This window comes from Neopelma chrysocephalum, unplaced genomic scaffold, assembly GCF_003984885.1.
Source record: "Neopelma chrysocephalum unplaced genomic scaffold, ASM398488v2 Primary Assembly neopelma1_22b, whole genome shotgun sequence".
NCBI classification, from domain to species: Eukaryota; Metazoa; Chordata; class Aves; order Passeriformes; family Pipridae; genus Neopelma; species Neopelma chrysocephalum.
The window spans coordinates 26,882,604-26,894,094 of NW_020897690.1; positions in this window are offsets into that span (position 1 = coordinate 26,882,604).

Genomic DNA, 11,491 nt, shown 5'->3' on the forward strand with positions numbered 1-11,491 from the left:
TTTATCTGCCAAGAAGAACTCAAGTTTCAGCATCTCTGTGTAAAAAACTGTTTCTAAATCTCATACCAGCCTCTGAATCAGCTAATTCTGTTTTATTCTTTGTATAAGGATAATAAGTGCTCAAGCACACTTATTAAGAATATATTTTTATGTCAAACCTATTGAGGATGAAGGTGCTAAGATGCTTCAGATTGACTTGTTGCAAATTTGCCTTTGGTTAGAAGCCTTTGGATTTTTTTAACCATTTTAGTTTAAAAGTACAAAATACTACATCTAGATGTGGCAAAATTGCTTATCACATAATAAAGATTAGGTGTTAGAAATAAAATGAAATTTTGCACAAAACCCAGTTTTTATCAAAACCCAAGTGGTTTGGTTATGTGATGTTATTTCTAAAACTTTTTACTCTGGAGGAAGTATCAAATTTTCCCTTGTACTGCTGACTATGGAGGGCATTCTTAATTTAATTTTGGAATTTGTGTGAGGTTCTGTTGTAATCAAAGGTAAATCTCTGGTACAAATTTTGTGTTCCAGAGACTGATTTAATAAAAATGATACCTGTAGACATACAAATAAAATCTAAATCTCAGTTTATGGATTGAGTGACAAACTAGTCCATTGAAAAGATTTGGAACAATGAGCAGAGAGTAGAGAAGAAAAGAATGAATCACTTGCAATACTAGACCTGATTTATATAATTATTTATTATTTGCTTATTTTTAAATATTGGGAGTAATTTGTGTCTGAAAATGTTTTAAAACTAGCATACCTAATAAACCCTCATCCAGTTCTGATCATAGATGAACACTGTTGATAGCTTCTTTTAATTTCCTTCATTTATTAATTTTTTAAAATTATTATTACATTTCTATAAATAGAGTAACTAGAATACAAAACCTGGACACTGAAATTCATAAATGATTGTACCATTAGTCTCATCATCCCTCCCTAAAAGTGTAAGCAAGAAAGCGTGACTGTAGCTGGTACTGCTAATTAGCACTATGCTATCACAATTTCCAAAATATATGTTCTAATACTTATAATTCAGACTAAAGGGCATATCCAGTACTGTAGGAAACAAGGAGTAATTCCCATGAATAATTTCTCATAGAACAAATGATTTCTAATAGCAGAGTTCACACTGAATGCACGTGTGCCTTGATTTCACTTAGGCAAGAGTACTGTGTTTGCTGTGATGTCTAAAGATGAAAGCTCTCATGAGTGTGTCCCTCTGCTGATGGCCACTAGATTAGTCAGGCATGATTTGCCCTTGTTGAATCCATGTTAGGTTTTGATATATTGCACTGAATCTAGAGGTACCTGTATTTAGAGTTTCCCCAAAAGGTCTTTTTTTTTCAGAAGTATTTGATAAAATCATGAGATTTCTGCATAAACTGCATAACTGTACTGTACATGGAAATTGGACGCATCCAGAATGCATTAAGGATATTACTCATAAGCAAAATGGATGTGAAGTGCTGCAAAGCATACCTTTGGAAGGTATAGGATATTTTTATGGCTTATGATTTATCACAGAAAGTGTTTCCCAGATGCACTTGATTGATTCAGCATGCATAGAGGATACATTAATGCATAAGATATTAATTCAGAGTGTCAGGCTTACTATTTCTGTTGGGCAACTCTTAGGTAGAAATATGGCTACTTTGTTCAGATCTGAAGAAAATTTAGTAATTTATTAATTTCTATGTAGTGATCATATGCAATGATGATAAGTCGACTATTAATAGAAAATCTTTTGAATGAACAACATAGTGTTCGTTCTGGGGCCACAAGGTGATTTTTTTTATTAAATCAGCATTTAAGAATTTGATCATGAACAAGAAGGTCAGATGTCCTTTGACATGCTGAAATATTATGCTAGATAAGGCATCAGAACTATTCTGATCTCATTTTCATTCTCTATTTCTTGAATTCCTATCATTGCAGTAAGGCACAAAAGGAAGGGATTGAAGTTAACTATGTTCCAATATGAAGACTGTAGTATTCAGTCTTGCAAAGTACAAAATATTCTGGTTTCTGTTCCCCAAGGGCCTCTAGAACCTCTTTGAATCTGAGTACAGTACACAAAAATCTTCTGCTTCTTAATACATTACTGATTCCAGACACCAAGCAAAAACCACTCTGCAGAGAGACAGACAATAATGCAAAGCTGCCGCTACATTTATTAAGAAAGTATTCACTTGCTAAAGCTCTAAACAAATTTTTCTGGTATGCAAATAGTTACAAATCTACTTGAAATGCTTTAGCAAAATGCTATTAACCCTTATTATAATCACACATCAATTGAAAATTGGGCTATATTGTAAGACTTTTATATTATTGCTCAATTACAAGTTCAACAGAAAGATAGCCACCCCCAACACATTTTTCAAGCAATCTTTTCCTTATCTACTTGTCATTGAGATGATCAAGGAAACATTAGTATACGTCTCAGTGTAATGATCATTCTGTGCTGTTTTAGAATTTTAAGGTACAATGATGGTAAGTCATTCCACACAAAATCTTATAGGTTATTAGAAACTTTTTGGTAATAGTATATTATTATCCTTGCTTTTTTTTCTGCAATTAAGGAACAAAGGACAACCTAAAAAAATCTTCTATTCATAATTTTTCCTTTTGTAGAGCTGATTGATTGACTGGTTTTATTCATTAACTGGAAAACTCATTTACATATGAACAGTACATTCCTTTCTTAGGAAATTATAATCATTATTAAAGAATACTTAATTAGCTATATTGATTTTTTTCTTTTGCAACAATTAATCATGAATCAACTGCAATATAGGAAAATAATACCTTAATATTTTGAAGGATGTATTAATTTTGCCCATCTTCCCTGGCAGGTAATACTCTTTCAAATGCAAATCTTTAAGCATTGCAGGTAGTTAAAAGTAAGATCTCTATGTAGATTGTTTAAAAATATTACAAGTTTTAGAAAAGGCTTCTGATTTGCATTAATGGTTTCCTTTCCTATTTCACTGCGATCTGCCATCTGGCTAAACGAGGCAGAGCCAAAAGGCACAGACCTCCCCACACTTCCTGCTTTTGGAAATTCATAAGATGCCACTTTTTCTCTTTTTCTGACAAAAGGCTGTATAAGGCTCATGGCAGTTTCTGCTGGTCACTGGGAAAAGTGTTCTAAATCTTATTTTTAGACATAGCAGCTTTGGACCTTAAGTTATAATTTTCTGTGTTGTTGATAACAACTTTTCAGTCACAGAATGCAGAAAGGAAATTTTTATCCTTAACAGTTTTTAGAAATTTTAAGTCTGCTTTTCATGCATATTTTTAAAGATAACTTTAAATAAATATATTTAGATCTTTCATCCAAATGAAGAAGCAAACAGAACTTTTCTCAGAATGCTTGCAGAACATATGAGCTCTTAATTTTTATGCCACACTGTTTTCTGAGGCAAAAGACAGGGGCTATTAAAGTAGTTTCATGTTCTGCTAACCTATTTCTAATGCAAGTAAAAAGAAAAAGAGGCTATCACAAAACAGAAGTGCCTATCAAAGCTTCATGAGAATATTTGACAGGCAATTTAACTGTCTAACGGTTGAGTATTTACTGCAGGCAGATAGAACATGTGTCTTTAAGATTTTTGGATTCCTCTTGTGTGGAGCTAGACACTATAATTAATCGTAACTGTGTTAACATATTGTAATATAATTGTATTGAATAAGATATAGGTGCAACTTAAAAACTTCCTCTATATCATATTTAAAAATATTTCAGTGTTCCTGAAATAAACTTAGCTTGATTCAATAGTCTTAACATAGGTATATTAATCGTATTTCATAAGATCAGAACTGAACTAACTTTACACATCTAAAAAGAAAGAATTGGGAGATTTTTTTTTTTAAATTAAGTTTTTTCAAAAAAGCTGGAAAATTATTTTTCATAGCCTTTCAGTATATCTCTGCATCTTTCATGTTCTGGCCAGGAGCCATTATGAAAATCTACTGTTACTATATTCTTGGCCCAACTCTGAAAGAACTAAATTTCTGTGAAAAATTATTTTCTTGCAAATTTGTAATTCTTGACTGTTAGACATCCATGTTTTGCAGGTTGAGAAAGTTTTATTACTAAATTATCAGACCTCTGAGAAGAAACCACTCTGGTAGTATTTTCTTGATGTATCCCATTTTAAAACCTTGATTTTTAAAATAAACAACTAAGACATTCATTTATTAGTGGTTAACCAAAGCAGATATTTTTGCTAACTTAATCTAAGAATACTTACAGATGCTCAGAATATTTTATACACTTCTTAAAATTATATTCATATATCATGACAGAAAAAATGATAGGTTTTATAGTTTAACATGTTATTTCTACTGTGTCTTATTTTTTTTTCCCCTGCAAAACAAAACTTTTAAAGATCTGCATTCCTCTTTGGGTCTAAGGGTAGACGTGGTGACTTACTTAAGGTGGCAATCCTGTCCATTAGGAGATTAGTTCCTTCAAATTTTCTTGAGAATATTTCTGAAATTCCTCCTTTCTTGGATGATGACCCTGATGAACTGATGACTCAGTTTTGGATCAATCGATGAATCCAGAGTTGTGGGTGAAATCAGCACAGAAGTGAGCAGCGATGGGAGGCTGTGTCTTTGCTACATAAGAAAGTAGAGAAATGGAAACTCTTACTGTTGGACACAGAATTAGGATTCTACATATAATGTTGTAGCTACATGAAGGAAAAATGTAACCTGAGTCTAGAAGCTACAAATGCAAATCATAGCTGCCTTCAGGACCTTATGGAAAGCAATATGTGTATTTACTACAGTGTGCATTTATAGAGGCTACCTTTAAAAACAAATGCACCTAGGACACAGCTGTTAGTGTTAAATTACACGTCAGTCTTGCAATGGCTTCCTACGCACACTTTTATATATATATATAAAAATACATAATATGTATATATACACTAATATATATACTAATATATATATTATATATATATTAGTGCAGTGGTATCAGCTTATCTACCTACAACCAAAAGAAATGCAGAAAAATAACTGATATTTTCCCCATTGCATTTTATACTTGCTATGGTGAAAAATATTCCATCTGTAAAGCAGGGGAAATACAGTAGTACTAACAAAGCAAACACTGACAAAAATGTTTTTTTTGTAAAATATATAAACACCATGTACCACAGCTCACAATTGATGGTTGATTACAGTTTATTTTTTATCATTAAATAAATCACAACTTCATACTGTATTTACAAATGTGTTTCGGGTAATATAATTTGTGACTGATGCAAAGTTATAAATTTAATAAACAAAGCAGGAATACACAACTGTGCTACATAAAAGTGACATATATAAAAAATAAAATATTTAAAATAAAGTTCATGTCAGGGTCAAAAGAATGTTTAATTCTCCTCATTCTGGAAATGATTTTTCATCCAAGATGGGTAATTCAAAAATAATTAAATCCCTTTTAGATTGCCTGCAGGCAACTTTATTATTTAACTGTATTGTTTTTGTAACTGCATGGATTCTAAGTCAGCATGATAGATCTGTAATTGTTTTCATTGCTTTATCTGCCATGTTTAGTTTTTTTCCCTCCCCTCTCTCTACAGCAGTCATTGTCTTAATTTTGTTTTTTTGCTCCTAGCATGCTGTTGGTACACAGCAAACACTAATTACAGTCATCAGCCACATTCTATAATTCTTGGGGCTTGATGTAAAACCTGCCAGAGCTGAGAGGTATCCTTCTCATGTAGCATGATATTTAGAGCTTCACAGTCAGAATTAGGATGCTGTGATTCATACCATTGTCCTAGGGTTGACCTACTGCATGAATTTGTGCAGATCTCTTTACCTTTCTGTATTGCAAACAGGCAAAATGTAGAACATGTACAATTTTGCTTATTCAGATGGCAAGCTGTCCAAGGCATGTGCCATCATTCAGACTAAGTTCATCATGCCTCGAGCTCAGCTTCATGCAAGTTGTTTGGTAACCACGTGCCTTAGCGGGATATTATTGTGGCACCATGGAAAAATAGCTTCAAGGAGTAGTGGCTATGCCTTAATCTACTAGTACTGAATCAGAGACACTTTGATGGCAAAGCCTTATGCACTCAGCAATCAGTAACATATACACTCATCCCAGCAGTGTTACATGCTCAGTTCTAAAAGATTCAGAATTGGTCAAAATGGTATTCCTACCTCATGAATTTAGTCAGGCTCCAATATCGTTCTATATAGGTGAACAAGAGAAATATTTTTACCGTATTAACATTTTAATGTTTTTTCTATATGCAGTTGTCACTTGTTTTGGTATTTTAAGGTAGTCATATTTGGGGTTGCATTTCTGTTATTTTAATAATGTTTTTAGCCAGAAATGCAAAATGTCAGGAATGTTTTATTAAACTATGTACCTTCATTTCAGGGAGATTTCTTTCCATACATGCTAGATTGATATCTCTTCCCTTGAAAAATCTCCTCTCTATGTTGTTGGGGTTTTTTGTTGTTGTGGTTTTCTTTGTTTTTTTCCAGCTATCCTTTTACTAAAAATCCGTGCCCAGATTTTATAAAGTCTGACTATGACTATGACTATGAGTACAAATCTGACAGTGTCATTCCTCAGCAAGAGATTAGAAAAGAATATGGAACACTTTCTACCTCCCATTTAAAGCCTATTTTTCCTATTTCTCACTGGTTTAAGAAAAAAAATATTCTCATTATAAAAGTCAAGAAGTTGGTATTATCAGGAAGTGGGTATCAGAAAGCAACCACTGTTATTAAATAACTTCACCCAGTGCAAATTGGTAACTTTGTTCCTCAAAAATGTATAGTTGTTATGATCATGGTGTAACACATCTTTAACTGAGGATGCCATCATGCCAACAGAAAAACTATTGTGTATGTGGAAATACACATTCAGCTTTATTATTGGTCTAGAATGATACTGCAAATTGCCTAGAGCTAACATATGGGAATACAGCTGTCTTTTAATGCTCTTGTTTAGGTAAAATCTTGCTCCAAGTACTATGTTGACTCAACACTTGAAATGGCAGTAAGCGGAAAGCAGCAATATTTTTGCATTTAACAGAGACATCATGTGATTTTTTGAAAAACTAAAGTGTATGTAGCATTTTGTCAGGATGTGTGGTGCTGCTGCAGAAATTCAAGGAAGCCTGTAGTGAGCTTTTTGTAATTTGGAAGCTTTAATTCCATTGTTAGCATCTCTCTCTGAATACCCTGACTGAAAGAGACTTCTCATCTTAGTACAGAAATCATAGGTAAAGAGAGTTTATTGTTTCTGTATTATGTAGGAAACTGGCTCTGGGAATACCAATTCAGAACTTTTTCTCCTCCAGGTCCCGGACAGTTTTTCAGAGAGCTGGAAGCTTCCAGTGGAAGTGGCCCCAGACACCATCTGCGATGCCTGGACCGAGTGCTTCCTGCTGCCAGCTCTGGTGCTGATGTAGTAGCCCTATATTTGAGCAACTGCAGTACTGGGGAACTTGACTTACAGAGTGAAAGGACACCCAGGCTTCTGGCAGAACTGCCAGGTGGCTTCACAGGAGGGGGCCACAAGATTTCAGCTCAGCAAGTCCGTTTCACTAGAGAAACAACTCTTCAGTTGCTGCAAACGCTTTGCTTTTAATGAAGGTTTGGCTTCTGTCAACAACCAGCATAGAGGCCCTGAGGTCACAGCTGGACAGTTTTATAGGCAACACTCATCTGAACGTGATCACAGCCTGTGATCTGAAATAGTGCAATTATGCTGCAATTTTAGGTAATGTTGAAATATTTATTCCAGAAATATCTGTTTCTCTTACCTTGTCTCAAAAAACTTCGAAACTGCCTACTTTAATGTAGGGCTAGAAAAACAGATAAAACTCATAGAAGTTATATGTTTTGCATGGAAAAAATTGAGAGTAGCCAATATGCTAGTTTGTTTGGAAATCCATGAGGCAAACTTCTCTACTAAGGCTTGGGGAAGTGTCCTATCAGCTTGGTCAGCTTGGTTAGGGAGTTCAGTTTAGTTCCCAGAGGTATCTGAAATGAGAGAGAGATGTTATTTTATTAAAAAAATATTGATTTTAAAGAATGTAACTCTTGCTATTATGTTGATTTTCAAGAATCCAAGTCTTGTTATTCAACAGGAACAAAATTTTTTCAGCATTCCTACATGTTCTTGACACCATATCTGTAGAAGGTGTGTAACATAATGCACACTGACAAAATATCACCAAAGCAACTAGAAGCTCTGTCTCCTGTGATTCTGAAACATGAAATTACATGGCATACAAAATGCATCACAAAAATACTCTAAGTATTGTAAGGAAATCAGAAGATAATAAACAACTTTGTCAGTAATCATAAAAAAATTTATTTTCTTTGAAATTTTCCAGCACTTCCTCTCAAAATCTTTTAGAAATTATTACATAATACATTTTTCTGTGGGTCAACTACTCTACTTCACTCCCTTCCACCTTGTTCTTGGTATGTTTTGCCCAACAAAGTTTTTCATAATTTGCACATAAACTTGGAGATTTTGTGTGTGAGAAAATTTTAGAATTAAATACATCAAAGGAGGGTTTGTTTTAATTTTATGGGGTTCTGAGTTTAGATGGCTTATTTATCAATTGTGAGATCAAATATATTGAGACTGCTTTGTTTCACTGTGGTAAAACAGCTTTAACAGTTAAATGCTTGTTCCTTTTAAAAATAAATAATGTGTTGCCATTGAAAAAGAGTGACACTTGAAAGAGAATTTCCAAGCAAAACAATTCAACTGGAAAATTAGTAGTTTTAATTTCAATGAAAGAGTGGAGAAATAATTCTCTTATGGATGACATGTTGTATAGGCTTCTTCTGATATTAACAGTGTCTAATGCTGCTACTTCTTACATTGCTATAGAAACATGGAATGGTTTGGCTTAGATGGGATCTTTGAAGACCGTTGAGTTCCAACTCCCCTGCCACGGCCAGGGATATCTTTCACTAGAATAGGTTGCTCAAAGCCCCATCCAACCTGGCTCAAACACTTAGAGGGATGGGACATCCACAGTTTCCCTGGGCAACCAGTCAGGACGTCTAGCCACCCTCAAAGAAAAGAATGTCTTCCTAATATCTACCCTAAACCTACTTCTTTAGGTTTAAAGCCATTCCCCTTTTCCTATCATTACATGCTACTACACTACATAGTAAAAAAGTCTACAGCCTTCTTTTAAGTCCAGTTCAGGTACAGGGAGGCTTCTATAAAGCCTCTCCAGGGTCTTCTCTTCTCCAGACCGAACAACCCCAACTCTCTCAACCTGTCTTCATAAGAGAGGTGCTCCAGCCTTCTCATCATCCTTGTGGCCCTCCTCTGGACTCGCTCCAGCAGGTTCATGTACTTATGTTGGAGGTTCCAGAGCTGGATGCAGCACTTCAGAGGGCAGAATAACCTCCCTCAACCTGCTGGCCACCCTCTTTTTAATGCAGCCCGGGATATGATTGCCTTTCTGAGCTACAAGTGCACATTGCTTCATCTTGTCCACTAACACCGTCAAGACCTTCTTCTCAAGGCTTTTCTCAATCCCTTCATGCCCTAGCCTGTATTTGTGCTCAGGATTGCCCTGACCCATGTGCAGGACCTTGCGCTTGGCCTTATTGAACCTCACGAGGTTTGCGTGGGCCCATATCTCAAGCCTGTCAAGGTCCCTCTGGATGACATCCCTTCCCTCTGCATGTTGACCACACCACAGAGCTTCGTGCTTTCAACGAACTTGTTGAGGGTGCCCTAGATCCCGCTGTCTTTGTGCTGACAAAGACGTTTAACAGCACTGAGGAACGCAATTTGTCATTGATCTCCCCTTGGACAGTGAGCTGAAGACCACAACCCGGAGTGCAAGCATCCAGTTAACTCCTTATCCACTGAGTAGTCCACCCATTACATCCCATTAAATCCCTCTCTAGTTTAGAGACAAGGATGTTATGTGGGATGGTGTCAAATGCTTTGTACTAGTCAAGGTAGATGACATCAGTTGCTCTTCCCTTATCCACCAATATCCTGCCATAGAAGTCCACTAAATTGTCAGGTACAATTTGCCTTTAGTGAAGCTATGGGGGCTGTCACCAATTACCTCCTTCTTTTCCATGTGTCGTAGTAGTTTCCAGGAGGATCTGCTTCATGCTCTTGCCAGGCCAAGGTCATATCATATAGCAATACAAGTCTTACCATATAGCATACAGCATATAGCTTATTGCATCATGGGAATGTTTGTCAATGAAATGGCGACATGAGCAATAGCAGAAAAAGAAAAATTAGGTCATTTTTAGAAAGCTTCGTACTTATTTTTAATAAGCTAACTTTTATGTTTTTCCATTCATATGATGGTTGGGTCACCAGGAAATATAGTCCTGTCATACATTTTTTTCCCTTAGTTTCATCTACCACACAGATATTTCACTTGTTAAAATAGAAACAATAACCACTCATCACTGCTTCCAAAATCTTTTTGTAAAGTGCTTAAGGGCGCTGCACAAAAACCGAGAATATTTGTTGTAATGCCAAGAAAAAGTGTATTGGTATGAGAAGGAAGCAAAATGGAGTGTTCTGGGGTATTTTTACTTTTAATACTGTATTTGAAAAACATTTATCCATACATGCTAAAATTAATCAAAACAGTGATTGAAGTTTGAGAAAACTTTCACACCTCTTTGAAATCCTTTTTTTGTCTTTCCTCATTTGACAGGCTATTACTAGTTGTTACATGGAAAGAGGAATATCTTGCAAAGTTGTTCTTTTTAGACTATCATGCAGAAATTATTTTCTACTTCTAGTCATTATCCCTTCTTCAGTTCTCAGAAATACTGTTTTCACAAACTAGAGTGCAACTAGTTTTATATACAGATTTGCTTGAGGAAAAATATGCACAATTATTACATGTCCAAACTACGCTTACTGAATTGAGTCCTTTGATTTGGAATGATTTCAAGAGAAATTCCTCCTTCTACGCATGTGTATAAGGAAGAATGTACGTATCTTTATACACACACACATATATATATACAAAAAAATGCAGCAAATACTTATGTACCCTATTTAATTCCAAGAACGAGCATGAATGGCTCATTCATATGTTTTCATAAATCATGGGTGCTTTGCTCTTTCAGAGGTTTTTGTTAGTTTGTTTTCTTGAGCAGGACTTTAGATAAAGCCTAAAACAATGTTTAGAGTCTTAGCAACCTCAGTGAATCACATGATTCAGGATTCTGAAGGTAATTGGGACTTAAACTGTATATCTGTACTATCATATAATACGGACTGATGTTATATATAGGTATAAACTATATACCTATGCTTCAGCTTTTAACCTGGTGAAGTACATTAAATAAGGATATTAATTCTCTGCGCTAGCCCTTCCTCACTTTCCATGAGTTTAAGGAGACTTCTTGATATACCTGAATTAGTGAAAGTGTTAAAAATTAAATGAAAATGAGAAAATGCAAAATATTTTCA